The sequence below is a fragment of the Ursus arctos genome, unplaced genomic scaffold (assembly GCF_023065955.2).
Source record: "Ursus arctos isolate Adak ecotype North America unplaced genomic scaffold, UrsArc2.0 scaffold_28, whole genome shotgun sequence".
Lineage (NCBI taxonomy): Eukaryota > Metazoa > Chordata > Mammalia > Carnivora > Ursidae > Ursus > Ursus arctos.
In genome coordinates, this window is record NW_026622963.1 from 28,393,931 (window position 1) to 28,411,408 (window position 17,478).

Consider the following 17,478-nt stretch of genomic DNA (forward strand, 5'->3'; position numbering starts at 1 on the left):
TCTCTGCATCACCTCCTTCATTGCACCATTTCCTGCATAGTTGAATCCACCTACTTTTGGGTGCACAGATGGAGGGACCCTTAGGGTACCCTGGTATGTTGTGCAGAGGTGACTTTTTTTTGATTATGGGTGTTCCATTTGTTGTAAATCAAAGGGAAGAGAAAATAGGAGCTTCTGCCACCATGATGCTCCTGGGTCAGGTTTTTCCATCTCCTTTTTCTCAGTGACTACTTTTAGAACTGGCATCAGATACATGTTTGATCTCACTCTATCCTTAGTTCATGTCTACTCCACTCTCATTCATGTCTTTTGGCAGTTCTTTTATAATGTCCATCTCTTTGCTTTTCTCTACTGTATTTCTTTAGTGCTTTCTCCTGTTTTTTCTCATTAGCTACCTCTATCTAATCCATTGACCAAATGGACACTGGGGTATTTAATTTCAGTATGTTTTTAATTTCTAAAGGCCACACTCCAATCCTTTAAAATATCCTTTAAAAAATTCCAATCCTTTCTTTTTCATTATAGTTTCTATTGCTGCTTCCATCTCCTTAATTATTTAGCTTATTTTATATTCCTTTCAAATTGTCCTAGTTCCAGTTTTCCATTGATCATTTGCAGACCTACCCTCATTGTGTTTTATTTTCTCATTGGATTTATACTTTTGATTGTGAATTCCTTGCCACTAGAGATGGTTTCATCTATAGCAGGCCACGGACATGTCCTGAAGTGGGATTTTTGTGTTTGCTTTAGCAAGGGTTGTAGGAGTTTTGTTGGTTCAGGTCTGGTCCTGTATTCCTCTCTTGGCCTGGGGTTTCTGTTCATTTTTTCCCTTATCCCTGTTCCTATGAGAACAAGTTTCCTTGCTTTCTTCCCAAGCCTATGGGCAAAGTTTGTCTTCATTTTGAAGATGGTGTAGATCTTTGTAGCTGCAGGCTTTATGTGGGGCTTATATCTAGCTCCCCAACTTCAAGGTTTGATGACTCTGTGGGATACCAAACCCTAACCCCTAGAACTTAGGTTTGGGCTCAGTACCCATAGGAGCTATCGGTGATAAACTCCCCCTTACTGTGGCTGCTTACCTGTGAGTTGCCCTTTTATTTCTGGAATCTCAGGTCTCCTCGTCCTTGTTCTCGTTTGTTTTTCAAGCTCAGGTTTATAATTTTTCAATAACCTTTCCCCCACTATTTATCATGGAAAGCGGGGCCCCTGTGTCTTAATCTACCACTTTGCTAGAAGTCTTCTGTGCATTGCTTTTGTAATTAAGATGTAAGAAAGTCTTCCAATTGTTCCACATACTTCATATTCCCTGTGGTAATTTAAACAGTCTCAATAAGTGATGTTGAGACAAAAAGTTTTTATAACCATGTTATGACAGGTGTGAAAAGAAAAACATTTCGTAGGTTTTCTTTGCTAGAATAGAGAAGAGAAAGGCTCTCTGTGGGGGTTTGGAATCAGACATGGCCCAGTCATGGGCACTGTGTAGCTATATGAGCATGGGCTTTGGAGTATAAGCTCCATGAGAGCAGGCACTTGCTGTATTGTTCCCCACTGAGATCCTGTTCCCAGCACAAAGTAATCCAACAATAGTACCCATTGCTTGGTCGAATAAGCAAATAGCTTTAATTTTCTGAGCCTTTGTATCCTCATCTATAAAATAAGAGTAATACTACCAAAATTGTTAGGTTGTTGTGTTGTTTAGAGGTGGTGCGTCAAGTTCCAGGCAGTTGTGTCCTAAAAATGTTGTGTGGTTCTAAAACCAGGAGGACCATGGTTTGATTCAGAATGAATCAAGATGGATCATGAGTGATTTTATAGACTTTTCTGAGGCTCCTTATATGCTTTGTGAATTTCCCAGTCATTCAGATAGTTTTGTTCCCTTCTTCCTATCTTCTACTTTATCTACATCTTCTAAGAAAGCTGTCAAGATGCAACGTAGTTCTCATGGCCCTATGCCCAGGGCTCTTATCTCCCTGTCCTTCATGTTATGCCCTTTCGTATACTTCTTCCCTCACAATTAGTGCTTGTTGTCCTTGTCATCCTTTCACTTTATAAGGCAGCACCTAGCTTGCTGTCTGCTGTCATCCTTAGCTTTCCCTCAGCATCCTTTGAGTGCTTTATAAAGGTCAATTTGGAATAAAATCTTGCCCTACTTCCCACCCTCCCTCCCTTTTTCCTGTAACTACATTGTCTCTGCAACTCGAGGCCATTGCTAGAATAATTTTTTTTTTTTAAAGATTTTATTTATTTATTCGACAGAGAGAGACAGCCAGCGAGAGAGGGAACACAAGCAGGGGGAGTGGGAGAGGAAGAAGCAGGCTCATAGCGGAAGAGCCTGATGTGGGACTCGATCCCGTAACGCCGGGATCACGCCCTGAGCCGAAGGCAGACGATTAACCGCTGTGCCACCCAGGCGCCCCTGCTAGAATAATTTTTATCCTTCATTGGCTTCCAAACGACTGGCTAGCTCTGTTATTTATCTTTTTAAAAAACATAATTTTAGATCTATGTGTGATTTAGAGTCTTTTTTGAGGGGAGGTTTGGTTTAACCTTTTTAATCTATGTGCTGAGTTTCCGCTTATGAACAATTGAAGTACTTTTTCATTGATTTATTTATTTTTTTTCCTCTGCCATGTGTTCATGCCTGTGCCAGGTTTGGCAGGGGCAAATAACAAAGTAAAAGTTTTGATCTTTGACTTTGAGAAGAATACAGTTTTGTTGGGGAACAAATCACAGGTGGCTTGATAGGATAGTGTCAGATGTATAATCAAATGGGAAGTTATGTGATTCAGACTGTAAGTGCCTCATGAATTCAGAGAGGAGAGGTGGAGTTTCATGGGATAGGAAGTTCTTCAACTGGGTCTTAGAAGATTTGAACAGGCAGGAGGGAATTACAGATATGGAGCACAGGTAATTTTGAAGCATGGTGTCCACATGGGATAGAGAGGACACTCCTATTACAGAGCAGAGTCTATGCTGGCTCGTTAAAGTGGATAGATTGTAGGAGGCCTTCACAGGATGAGAGGCACTCTTAGAAGAAAACATATAAAGATAAGATTAGAGAGGAAAAAAATTGTATGCCAGTTTGGATCACCTTTGGTCATCTTGGTCTTTATACCATCCACTCCCACCTAAACTTCACACCCCCACCGGCTGTTCTGGCCTGGTCAGTATCGATTGTAGAGAATTCTCTCTCCCCATTCAAGACTGTTCAGCATCCATGCCTTCAGTGGAAGCCTTTACCAACAAAATCTCTGAAAGGTTTTATACCTCTCCTTTAGCTTGTGTTGGCTGTATATGCTTATTCCACAGTAATGGTGACTGTTCTGAGTAGACCTTATGCCCAATAGCGTGTCCCTTGAACCATTGTGATGCTGTGAGGAATTGGGGGCACTTGTCATTTGAACTAGAGAACAACCTCTGTCATTGTACAGAAATTGGGGGCTCCATTGCATTCCCCATGAATCAAGCTCAAACATGGCCGGGCACCGCAACAGCTCAGAGTTGGTCGTCCACGGTCACATGGGCTACTTGAGCCATAGCGGTGACCAAGTGCAAGCCAGCCATTGGTTAGGAGTGGAACAGTGAAGAAAGCTAAGCTTCTAGTTGGGTACCAGTGGGTTATAAGAAATGCAGTTGTCAGTGCCTTAGATGATTTCTTGCTTCTTCTCTCCATTGCTTCCTTGATCCTTCCACCCCACCCTTTCTTAACCTCAGGAGCGGCAAATTCCACTTGCTGTTAAGAACTGGGAAGGAGGGGGGCGCCTGGGTGGCACAGCGGTTAAGGGTCTGCCTTCGGCTCAGGGCGTGATCCCGGCGTTCTGGGATCGAGCCCCACATCAGGCTCCTCCGCTATGAGCCTGCTTCTTCCTCTCCCACTCCCCCTGCTTGTGTTCCCTCTCTCGTTGGCTGTCTCTATCTCTGTCAAATAAATAAATAAAATCTTTAAAAAAAAAAAAACTGGGAAGGAGGGAAAAATACTTGCTACTCTCAATACAAAGATATCTTCAGCGCTATTCATGGGCAAATGGCAATTTGGGTAGGAGCAAGATAAGATGAATCAGCAATAGGGTACCTTGGAGTGAGTTTGACTTGCAGGATTTTGCTAAACTGCTGTAATATCTGCAGTAGGAAAGCAGTGCTTCACCCACACCAAGACTCCATGGGGCGTGAAGTGGCTCAAAGAGCTTTTCATGAAACCCTTTGGATTTCTGTCACTGTAGGAGGACAGAGAACTGACATCAACAGCAGGGGAGCGTATGCTGAGAGAAAGTTACTCTTAGCTGAGGAGCTAGGAAAAGGGCTGCCCTATGTTTAATTTTTTTATTATTATGATATGTTAGTCACCATACAGTACCTCCTTAGTTTTTGATGTAAAGTTCCAGGATTCATTGTTTGCATATAACACCTAGTGCTCCATGCAATACGTGCCCTCCTTAATGCCCTTCCCCAGGCTAGCCCATCCCCCCACTCACCTGTGTTTAATTTGAGTGGCCTATGGGGTATGACATGAAAGGTTCTTTCACACTCGTACACTTATGCACATCCCCACCCTTGTCTTGCCCTAACCAGGAAAATGTCCTGATACTCCTAATGAAGGAATATTGGGAGGATGACTCAGTAAAAAAAATTAATGAATTACCAACAACAGGAGCAATAATAATAAATGGATCTGTAGCTTCACCAGACTTTCCTGACCTTTGTATTATATTTGCTATTATAACTCCTTTGTTCTCTGCCCACTGTGACACCATAAATGGGGTAGTCAGAGGCCAACATTAGACTTGTACTGTGTTCTAAATCTAGACCCCAGCTGATTGCATTACGCCTTCCTCAACTGCCAGTGATTGCAAGTGGAAAAGCAATTATATCTCATGCAAAAGCTGACCGATGAAGCTGTACTATGTTTGAGGCTCCCCACACCACCTCTACATTACACAGAAGCTGTGAATTGGCTCTACACAGTGAAGTCACCTAGACTACAAGAAACTCACCACTGGAGAGCCACGTCTGCGTTTTCAGTCATGGATGTGCTCCGGGGCTAGATGCCGGACCATTGACTGTGCAATGACAGTACAGGAATGGGGGTGGCTGGCAGACATGGAGAGGCTACCCATGCTAGTGCACCTTGCATCTTAGCTGCTTGTGACAAGTATCGAAGCTCTTGTTACCCTTTTTGTGCAACAGATGGTTGTGATTGTTGCCTTGGCTTTAAGCAAATCTTGAGGAGGAGGAATAAGCCCACAAGGTCTGGAGAGAAGGGAAAAAGTAGAATGGTAAGATCTGAACTTAATTTCTTAGAAACTGAGCAGGATTAGGAAAGATGACTTCTTATTGCTGTTTTTAATTTTGTTTCCTTCTAAATAAATGATCCTGGGAATGATTAATAGGTTATTTGAGCAGCACCCTTTTCTCTTTTTGTATTCCTGAATATAGAGCCTCCCTGATCGCAAGCTTCTGATGGAGGAACGTACTTACAGTGTTTCTTTTTCAAATAAATCTACCTCTCTCCATCGACTGGTTATGATTATCCTTTAAGGCTGGTAAGGGAAATACAAAGCTCTTCATTGGGTAGTGTAGTGTCGATCCCAAAACCAAACCAAACAAAAAAAAAACAAAACAAACCTGTTTTTGTTGGAGGAAGGAAATGTATCAGGTTAAAGAAGGTAACTCTAGCTAGTTAGAGGATCTGTGGAGGTTTGACTATGCGGTTCTGTGTGCTTTATTTACTTAAAGAGCATGTAGTGGTCTCTGTTACTAGTACTAACGGTACTAACAGCACTAACACTGTTCCAGATGCTTGAGGTCCACCTGAGCAAAGACTTGAGGAGGAGGAGAGGGCATTATCCAGGGAGAAATCTGGAAAAAGTGCTCCAGGCAGAAGGAATAGCCAGTGAAAGGCTTCAAGGTTAGAGTATACCTCCCATGTCCTGGGGATCCTCTGGAGCCTGCGTAACTGGAGTCAGTACACGAAGGGTGCGTGGGGTACAGAGGCAATGAAGAGTGCCAGACCACAGAAAGCCTTATAGGCTACTGAATGTCTTCAGCTTTTACCTTGGGGGAAGTGGGGAGCCATGCAGGGCTCTGGGCAGAGGAGTGATACCATCTGACTTACATTTTCAAGGGATTAGTTTGGCTGCTCTATGACAAATGGACGGTTGTAGGGCAAAGACAGAAGCAGGGAACCAGCTAGAAAGCTGTTGCAGTAATTCGAGCCAGCATGGCAGCAAGGAGGCAGCAGAAAGCGATCAGGTTTGGGGCATATCCTGAAGGTAGAACCAGCTTGGTTTCTTGATGGATTGAGTACGAGAATAAAAGGGGATGACTGCATATTTTTTGGCCTAAACACCTGGAATGTGGAGCCAGCATCACTAAGATAGGGGAAACTGAAGTAAAATTTAGGCTTTCTGGGGGGGACCAGGAATTTGTTTTGGAAATGTTGTGGGTGAGATATTTATTAGACCTCCAAGTGATGGTCAGATAGGAGTTGGTTATCCAAGTCTGGAGTTTGGGAGAGCAGCTAGGCAAGTTTGAGAGTCCTAGGCGAATGGATAGTATTAGATCCTTGGAAAACGGATAGGGTGGAGAAGAGAGAATGTCCAAGCACCGAGCCTTGGGGCAGCTTGACATTGGGACTTTGGAGGAAGAGGGGAAAGTTTGAAGAAAGTACTGCTAGGGAAATAGGGAGGCAGAAAGAAAAGCAGGAATGTGATGTCCTGGAAATTATATGAAGAAGGAAGGAGTGACTGGCTGTCCTGAGTGCTGCAGATACAAGATGAGGACTGTGGCATCTGAGACAGCAAACAGACATCTTTGTTGGCTGAGGAGTTTTGTGTAAAGAAGAGTGAGGAAACAGGCTGGCAGCTTAGAGAGGAAGAGGTTGGGTCAAGACAAGGATATTTTTAAGAAGAGAGGAACAAAAATGCAGGGTTGAATGTTCAATAAAGAGAAATACTGTTGATACACAAGGGACCAGAAAGATTTGCTGGAATGCTAGGAGTGTCCTGTTGGCTGGAATACAGATTAGATGTTGAGTGATCTAGCAGCCATCATGGGCCATGAAGTGGCATGCTAATAAAAGCAGAATAACAAAATGGAAAGAGCCTGGATTTTTTTTCCCTTGATTTTATTACATTCAGTTAGCCACTGTAAGAGCCTGGATTCTTAATCATGGAGCTGCCATACAGGCTTTGCGTTGCCAATTTCTGGACCAACCTTTTTACAGCTAAGAGCAATAAACCTCTTTTCTTCTAACATGTTCTTAAGAAAAAAATTCAAACATATAAAAAACTTAAATTCCCCAGTAAACACCAACCATCTAGTTTCTATAATATTTTTTTCTATACTTGTTCTATATATTCCTCTCTCTACCCATCTGTTGATCCATCTTTTTTGGGGGGGGCTTCCAAAGTGAATTTAGGCATCTTGTACATTCCACCCCCGGTCACTTCAGTATGTAGACCCACTACCTAGAGTTTAATACCTGCTGACTTTTCTTACATTTTTGTTCCACAGTAAAAATTTACATAAAGTGAAATGCTCGATCTCACTGTAACATTTCTTAAGTTTTAATTCCAGTATAGTTAACATTGTAATATTAATTTCAAGTATACCATATAGTGATTCAACAATTTCATACATCATTTGGTGCTCATCACAAGTGCATTCCTTAATCCCCATCACCTATTTTGCCCATGCCCCTAACCCCCTTGCCTCTGATAACCCAGTTTTTTTCTCAGTAGTTAAGAATCTGTTTCTTGGCTTCTCTTTGTCCTTTGCTCATTTGTTTTTGTTTCTTAAATGAGTGAAATCGTATGCTATTTATCTTTCTCTGAACTTATTTCACTTAGCGTTATACTCTAGCTCCATCCATGTCATTGCAAAGGCAAGATTTCATTCTTTTTTTATGGCTGAAAAATATTCCATTGTGTGTATACCACATCTTACTGTGATATTTGATGACTTTGTTTCTCTTGAGGTATAATTGACATGTTACATATTAGTTTCAGGTGTGCAACATAATGATTTGATATTTACATATATTTTGAAATTATCACCCCAATAAGTCGACTCCCATCACCACAGTTACAAAAATTTTGTTTTGGAATAACTAAGATTTATTCTTAGCAACTTCCAAATATGCAATACAGTCGTATCAACTATAGTCATCGTGTTGTACGCTATATCCACATGACTTATAATGGGAGGTTTGTACCTTTTGACCTATTTTGCCTACCCCCTTACTCCTCGCCTCTGGCAACCACCAGTATGTTCTCTCTATCTAGGGTGAGCTCATTTGGTATTGTCTTTTTCTGACTTACTACACATGGCATAATGCCTTCTAGGTCCATCTTTGTTGTTGCAAATGGCAGGATTTCCTTTTTTATGGCTGAGCAGTATGCCATTGTATATATTTATCACATTTTCATGATCTGTTCATCCACTGATGGACCCTTGGTTTGTTTCTATATTTTGGCCATTTTAAATAATGCTGCAGTGTCCATGGAGGTGCATATATCTTGTGGAGTTAGTGTTCTCTGTTCCTTTAGATAAATACCCAGAGATACGATTAGTGGATCATATGGTAGCTCTATTAACTTTTTTGAGGAACATCCTGTTTATAATGGCTCCACAATTTGCATCGCCCACTGACAATGCACCAGAGTTCCCTTTCTCTACATCCTTCCCAACACTTGTCTTTTTTTGATACCAGCCATTATAACAGGTGTGAAGTGATACCTCATTGTGGTTTTGATTTACATTTCCCTGATGATGAGTAGCTTGCCATGTATTTATTGGCTATTGGTATGTGTTCTTTGGAAAAATGTCTATTCAGATCCTCTGCCTATTTTTTAATCAAAAAATGGTTTCACTATTGAGTTGTAAGAGTTCCTTTATATATTTTGGATAGCATACCATTATCAGAGAAATGATTTGGAGAATTTTCTTTCCTTTAGTAGGTTGGCTTTTCGTTTTGTGGTTGGTTTTCTTTGCTGTGCAGAAGCTTTTTAGTTTGATGTAGTCCCATTTTTGTTTTTGCTTCTGCTGCCTTTATTTTTGGTGTCAGATTCAGAAACTCATCACCAAGATCGCTGTCAAGCTTACTGTCTGTTTTCTTCGAGAAGTCTTATGGTTTCCGGTTTCACATCAAGTCTTTTCATGGGTGTTCAGAGTGATTTGATCTTTATCTAGCTGTGTTTGAGTGAGGAGGTAGGCTTAGGGTCACCCTACTCCTCCTCCATTTTACCTATCTCCCCTTCACATTTAGGTCTTCAATGCATTTTGAGTTAACTTTTGACTGTAGTGTTAAGAGAGTGGCCAGTTTCATTATTTTGCATGTGGATGTCCAGGTTTACCAACATCATTTATTGAAGATACTGTTTTTTCCTCATTGCATATTCTCACCTGCTTTGTAAATCAGTTTGAAATCAGAGTATGGTGGCTTCAGCTTTGTTTTTCTTAAGATCACTTTGGCTTTTAGGGTCTTTTGTGGTTTCATACACAATTTAGGATTACTTGTTCTAGTTCTAGTGGAAAAAATGCCATTGGAATTTCGATAAAGATTATATTGAATCTGTAGACTGTTTTGGATAGTATGGACATGTTAATGGTAGTCTTCCAGTCCATGAGTATGGCATATCTTTCCATTTATTTGTGTCATCTTCAATTTCTTTCATTGATGTTTTATAGTTTTCAGTGTAGAGGTCTTTTACCCTTTTGGTTAAATTCAATTTTAGATATTTTATTCTTTCTGATGCAAATGAGATTGGAAATGAGATAGATTTCCTAATTTCTCTTTCTCCTGATTTATTAGAATATAGTAATGTAACTATTTTTTGTATATGGGCTTTTGTGTGTGTCCTGCAACTTAATTATTATTGCTAACAGTTCTGTGTGTGTGTGTGTGTGTGTGTGTGTGTAGTCTTTATGATTTTCTATGTATAATGTCACCTGCAAATGGTGACAAGTTTTACTTTTTCTTTTCTTTTTTTTTAAAGATTTTATTTATTCGACAGAGATAGACAGCCAGCGAGAGAGGGAACACAAGCAGGGGGAGTGGGAGAGGAAGAAACAGGCTCATAGCGGAGGAGCCTGATGTGGGGCTCGATCCCATAACGCCGGGGTCACGCCCTGAGCCGAAGGCAGACGCTTACCCGCTGTGCCACCCAGGCGCCCCAAGTTTTACTTTTTCAATTTGGATGTTGTCTTTTTTTTTTTTCTTGCCTAATTGCTCTGGATAGGACTTCTAAATACTATGTTGAATAAAAGTAATCCTTGTCCTATTCCTGATCTTAGAGGAAAAGATTTCCACTCTTCACTGTTGAGTATGATGTTAGCTGTGGGCTTGTCAATACATCTATTATGTGGTGGTATGTGTCTTCTTTACTCACCTTTTTTAGAGTGGGTATAGAGAACATGATTATTGGCAGGTGTACCATCTGCCAATCCTCACCAATATATAGAACAATACCATCAATCCAGAAAGTTTCCTCATGCCCATTCCCAATAAACCCTTGCTTGCACTTCCTGTCCCAGAGGCAACTATTGTTTTTGTTTTGACCATGTAACACCCTATTTAATCATAGAAGTAGCACTAGAGGAATTTGATTAAAGAACCAGTGCCAAACACAATGAAGCTCGTTACAGTATTTATAGTTTCTAAAAATGTTTCCAACTAAATGTTCAATAATAGGGGATTAGTTCAATAAATTCATGGTACATAAACTTGTAATAAATTATGGAGCCATTAAACTTGTTCTTGGATAGTATTTAAGAGTATGGGAAAATAATGGTATATGGGGGGGGAAACCAGGACAAAAAGTAATCAAAATAATATTGTGTTCAAAAAGATTTCAAATTTTTGGTGTGATAACATACAGTTTGACTCATGTGGATTAATAGTCACTCAGGAATCCAGGATGATTATGCCCCACCATATTTTTAAAAATTGAAGTATAGTTAGCATATATTGTAAGTATCAGGTGTACAACATAGTGATTTTTGACACTTATTGTGGTGGTCAATTCATAACGTATATGTCTAGTTCTCTGTCACCATATATAGTTATCACAGTATTGACTGTATTTCTTATGCTGTATTTTATATTCCTGTGCCTTATTTATTATGTAACTAGAACTTTGTATCATGTAATTCCCTTCACCTATTTTGCTCATTCCCTAACCTTCCCTGCCCTGACAACTGCCGGTTTCTTTTCTGTATTTGAGTCTGTTTGTTTTGTTCATTTGTTTTGTTTTTTGATTCCACATGTAAGTGAAATCCTAATGGTATTTACCTTTTTCTGACTTATTTTATTTTATTATTTTTTTAATATTTATTATGTTAGTCACCATACAGTACATCCCTGGTTTCTGATGCAAAGTTCGATGATTCATTACTTGCATATAACACCCAGTGCACCATGCAATACGTGCCCTCCTTACTACCCATCACCAGCCTATCCCATTCCCCCACCCCCACCCCTCTGAAGCCCTGTTTTTTTCCCAGAGTCCATAGTCTCTCATGGTTCATTCCCTCTTCTGTTTACCCCCCCTTTTCTTCTTCCCTTTCTTCTCCTACCGATCTTCCTACTTCTTATGTTCCATAAATGAGTTATTTTAATTAGCACAAAACCCTCTAGGTCCATCCATGTTGTCACAAATGGTAATGTTTCATAATTTTTTTAAAAAATTTATTTTAGAGAGCACACATGAGCAGGGGGAGGAGCAAAGGGGGAAGGAGAGAATCTCAAGAAGGCTCCATGCTCAGCATGATGCAGGGCTTGATTCCATGACTCTAAGATCATGACCTGAGTCAAAATCAAGTAGGATGCTTAATTGACTGAGCTGCCCAGGTGCCCTGAGATTTCATTTTTTATATATGAGTACTATTTGCATGCACGCACATGTGTGTACACGTGCCACATCTTCCTTATCCATTTATCTGTTGATATTTGGATGCTTCCATTATCTTGACGGTTGGAAATAATGCTACAATGAACATAGGGGTGCGTATGTCTTTTCAGATCACTATTTTTGTTTTCTTCAGGTAAATACCCAGAAGTGTAATTGCTGGACTGCATGGTAGTTATATTCTTAATTTTTTGAGAGACCTCCATATTTTTCATAGTGGCTGCACAAATTTACATTCTCACTAACAGTGCATGAGGGTTCCTCTTTCTCCACATCTTCATCAACACTTGTTATTTCTTGTCTTTCTGATACTAGACATTCTGACAGGTGTCAGATGATATCTCACTGTGGCTTTGGTTTGCATTTCCCTGATCATTATGATTAGTGATATTAAGCATCTTTTCATGAATCTATTGGTCATCTGTACGTCATCTTTAGAAAAATATTTATCCGGGTCCTCTGCCCATTTTTAAAATGAAATTGTTTGATTTGTTTTGGTATTGTTGTTAGGAGTTCTTTATATATTTTGGGTATTAACCCCTCATTGAGTATATCATTTGCAGATATCTTCTTCCATTCATGAGGTTACCTTTTTGTTTTGTTTGTTTCCTTTGCCATGCAAAAGCTTTTAATTTTGGTGTGGTCCCAATAGTTTATCTTTGCTTTTGTTTCCCTTGCCTGAGGAGACAGATCCAAAAAAATGTTTCTAAGTCTGATGTCCAAGGGTTTATTTCCTATGTTTTCTTTTTTAAAATATTTTTTTAATATGTTAGTCACCATACAGTACATCCCTGGTTTTTTTGATGTAAAGTTCCATGATTCATTAGTTGCGTATAACACCCAGTGCACCATGCAATACGTGCCCTCCTTACTACCCATCACCAGCCTATCCCATTCTGAGTCCATAGTCTCTCATGCTTCATTCCCCCTTCTGATTACCCCCCCTTTCTTTATCCCTTTCTTCCCCTACCGATCTTCCTAGTTCTTATGTTCCATAGATGAGAGAAATCATATGATAATTGTCTTTCTCTGCTTGACTTATTTCACTTAGCATTATCTCCTCCAGTGCCGTCCATGTTGCAGCAAATGTTGAGAACTCGTTCTTTCTGATAGCTGAGTAATATTCCATTGTATATATGGACCACACCTTCTTAATCCAGTCATCTGTTGAAGGGCATCTCGGCTCCTTCCACGATTTAGCTATTGTGGACAAGGCTGCTGTGAATACTGGGGTGCATATGGCCCTTCTCTTCACTACGTCTGTATCTTTGGGGTAAATACCCAGTAGTGCAATGGCTGGATCATAGGGTAGCTCAATTTTTTTTTTTTAATGATTTTTTATTATATTATGTTAGTCACCATACAGTACATCCCCGGTTTCCGATGCAAGGCTCGATGATTCATTAGTTGTGTATAACACCCAGTGCACCATGCAATACGTGCCCTCCTTACCACCCATCACCGGTCTATCCCATTCCCCCACCCCCCTCCCCTCTGAAGTCCTCAGTTTGTTTCTCATAGTCCATAGTCTCTCATGTTTCATTCCCCCTTCTGATTACCCCCCCTTTCTTTATCCCTTTCTTCCCCTACCGATCATCCTAGTTCTTATGTTCCATAGATGAGAGAAATCATATGATAGTTGTCTTTCTCTGCTTGACTTATTTCACTTAGCATTATCTCCTCCAGTGCTGTCCATGTTGTAGCAAATGTTGAGAACTCGTTCTTTCTGATAGCTGAGTAATATTCCATTGTATATATGGACCACAACTTCTTAATCCAGTCATCTGTTGAAGGGCATCTCGGCTCCTTCCACAATTTAGCTATTGTGGACATTGCTGCTATAAACATTGGGGTGCATATGGCCCTTCTCTTCACTACGTCTGTATCTTTGGGGTAAATACCCAGTAGTGCAATGGCTGGATCATAGGGTAGCTCAATTTTTAACTTTTTAAGGGACCTCCACACTGTTTTCCAGAGTGGCTGTACCAACTTGCATTCCCACCAACAATGGTGGAGGGATCCCCTTTCTCCACATCCTCTGCAACAACTGTTGTTTCTTGCCTTGTCAATTTTTGCCATTCTAACTGGTGTAAGGTGGTATCTCAGTGTGGTTTTGATTTGAATTTCCTTGATGGCTAATGATTTTGAACATTTTTTCATGTGTCTGTTAGCCATTTGTATGTCTTCATTGGAAAAGTGTCTATTCATATCTTCTGCCCATTTTATGATTTGTTTATTTGTTTCTCGTGTATTGAGTTTGAGAAGTTCTTTGTAGATCTTGGATACCAGTCTTTTATCTGTACTGTCATTTGCAAATATATTCTCCCATTCCGTGGGCTGCCTCTTAGTTTTTTTGACTGTTTCCTTGGCTGTGCAGAAGCTTTTTATCTTGACGAAGTCCCACAAGTTCATTTTATCTTTTGTTTCTCTTGCCTTTGGAGATGTGTCATGAAAAAGGTTGCTGTGGCCGATGTCGTAGAGGTTGCTGCCTATGCTCTCCTCTAGGATTTTGATGGATTCTGTCTCACATTGAGGTCTTTCATCCATTTGGAGTTTATCTTTGTGTATGGTATGAGAGAGTGGTCAAGTTTCATTCTTTTGCATGTAGCTGTCCAATTTTCCCAGCACCATTTATTGAGGAGACTGTCTTTATTCCACTGGATGTTTTTTCCTGCTTTATCAAAGATTAGTTGCCCAAAGAGGTGAGGGTCCATTTCTGGGTTTTCTATTCTGTTCCATTGGTCTATGTGTCTGTTTTTGTGCCAGTACCATGCTGTCTTTGTGATCACAGCTTTGTAGTACAGCTTGTTTTCTTTTATGGTTTGGAGTTCTATGGTTTCAGGTATTACATTTGGGTCTTTAATCCACTTTATTTTTGTATATGATAAAGTAATTGGTCCACTTTCCCCAGCACTGTTTATTGAAAAGATTTTCTTGTTCCCATTGGATATTCTTGTCTCCTTTGTTACGTTATATCCATGTAAGTGTTCATTTATTTCTGGGCTCTATGTTCTGTTCCATTGATCTATGTGTGTTTGTGCCAGAACCATACTGATTACAATAGCTTTGTAGTAGCTTGAAATAAGGGAGCATGATACCTCCAGTTTTGTTCTTTCTCAAGATTGCTTTGGCTATTTGGGTCTTTTGTAACTCCATACAAATTTTAGGATTATCAGTTCTAGTTCTGAGGAAAAATACTACTAGTATTTTGATATGGATTGCATTGAATCTGTAGATAACTTTGTGTAGTATGGATATTTTAATACTATTCTTCCAATCTATGAGCATGGTATATCTTTTTTTGTTATTCTTCCTTAATTTCTTCCATCAATGTCTTTGAATTTTCATAGTACAGGGTTCAATTCCTTGGTTAAATTTATTTCTAGATATTTTATTCTTTTTGATGCAATTGAAAATAGGATAGATTTCTTATGCTCTTTCTTATATTCATTATTACTGTATGGAAATAAATTACTGTATATTAATTTTATATCCTGCAATCTACTGAATTCATTTATCCTAATTTTTACGTAGGATCTGTAAAGTTTCCTGTATGTAGTATCATGTCATTTTCAAATGTGACCATTTTACGTTTTTCTTAACAATTTAGATAACTTTTATTCCTTGTCTTATAGCTGGGCTAGAACTTCTAGTACAATGTTAAATAAAAGTGGCAAGAGTGGGTGTCCTTGTCTTGTTCCCGATCTTAGAGAAAGTCCCCCCCCCCCCGAGTTTTTCACCGTTAAGTATGATGTTAGCCATGGGCTTTTATATATGACCTTTATTATGTTAAATTGTGTTCCCCCTACACCCACTTTGTTGAGTGTTTTTATCAAAAATGGATGTTGAATTTTGTCCATTGCTTTTCCTGCATTTATTGAGATATGATTTTTATGCTTCATTTTGTTAATGTGTTGCATCGTGTTAATTTTTAGTGGATATTGGACCAGCTTTGCATCTCTGGAATAATCCTCACTGGATGGTGACGTGTGATCTTTTAGTGTATTGTTGAATGTGGTTTGATAATATTCTGTTGAGGATTTTTACATTTGTGTCTTTCAGTAATTTTGTCCTGTAAGTTTTCCTTTATTTGTTTTGTTTGTCCGGCTTTAGCGTCAGAGTAATTCTGACCTCATAGAATACATTTGGAAGTATTCGTCCCTCCTTTTCTCCCTCCCTTCTCTTTTTTCTGAATAATTTGAGAAGGATAAGTACTAACTTTTCCTTAAACGTTTGGTAAAATTCACCTGTGAAACCATATAGTTTTGGACTTTTTGTTGGGAGATTTTTGATTACTGACTTATTTTATTGCTAGTAACCACTCTCTTCAGATTTTATATTTCTTCCTGATTAAGTCTTAGATTGTATGTTTCTAGAAATGTATCCATTTCTTCTAGGTTGTTCAATTGGTTGGCTTATAATTTTTTTGTAGAAATCTCTAATAATTCATTGTAACTTCTTAAATTTCTGATTTTGGGCTCCTTTTTTCCTTCAAGAGTCTGGTTAAAGGTTTATCAATTTTGTTTATATTTTCAAAGAACCAGCTCTTGTTTCATTGATCTTTTCTATTGTGTTTTTAGTCTCGATTTCATTTGCTTCCACTCTGATATTTATTATTTCCTTTCTTCTAACTTTGGGCTGTGCTTGTTCTACTCTTTCCAGTTCCTTTAGCTGTAAGACTAGATTATTTGATATATTTGGTTTCTGAAGGTAGGCTTGCATTGCTATAGACTTCCCTCTTAGAACTGTTTTTGTTGCATCCCATAAATTTTGTAGTGTTTTGTTTCCATTTTTGTCTCAAGGTATTTTTTATTTCTTTTTTAATTTCTTCATTGACCTATTGGATATTTAGTGGCATGTTGTTTAGCCTCTACATGTTTGTGTTTTTTCCAGTTTTTTAAATTTGTTCTGTAATTTTAGTTTGATACTATTGTGGTCATAAAAGATGCTTGATATGATTTCAATCTTAAATTCACTTTGTGGCCTAACGTGTCTATCCTGGAGAATGCTCCATGTGCATTTGAAAAGAATGTGTATTCTGTTTTGGGATAGAACGTTCAGTCTATCTGGTTGAATGTGTTGTTTAAATCCCTCTTTCCTTATTTTGTATGCTCTCTCCATTGATGCAAGTGGGATGTTAAGGTTTTCTTACTATTAATATCAATTTCTCTCTTAATGTCTGTTATTTGCTTTATGTATTTAGGTGCTCCCTTATTGGGTGTATAGATACTTAAAATTATTATATCCTCTTAATCCCTTAATCATTATGTAGTGCCTTTGTCTTGATAAAATCTTTGTTTTAAAGTCTATTTTATCTAAGTATTTCTCAGATTTTTTTGTTTTCATTTGCATGGAATATCTTTTCCCATTCCTTAACTTTCATTCTGTATGTGTCTTTAGGTCTAAAGTGAGTCTCTTGTAGGCAGCATATAGATTATTTTTTTCCATCAGTTATCCTCTGTCTTTTGATTGGAGCATTTAATCCATTTACATTTAAGGTAATTATTAGTAGGTATGTACTTATTGCCATTTTAATTGTTTTGTTTTTTTTTTTTGTAGTTCTTCTCTGTTC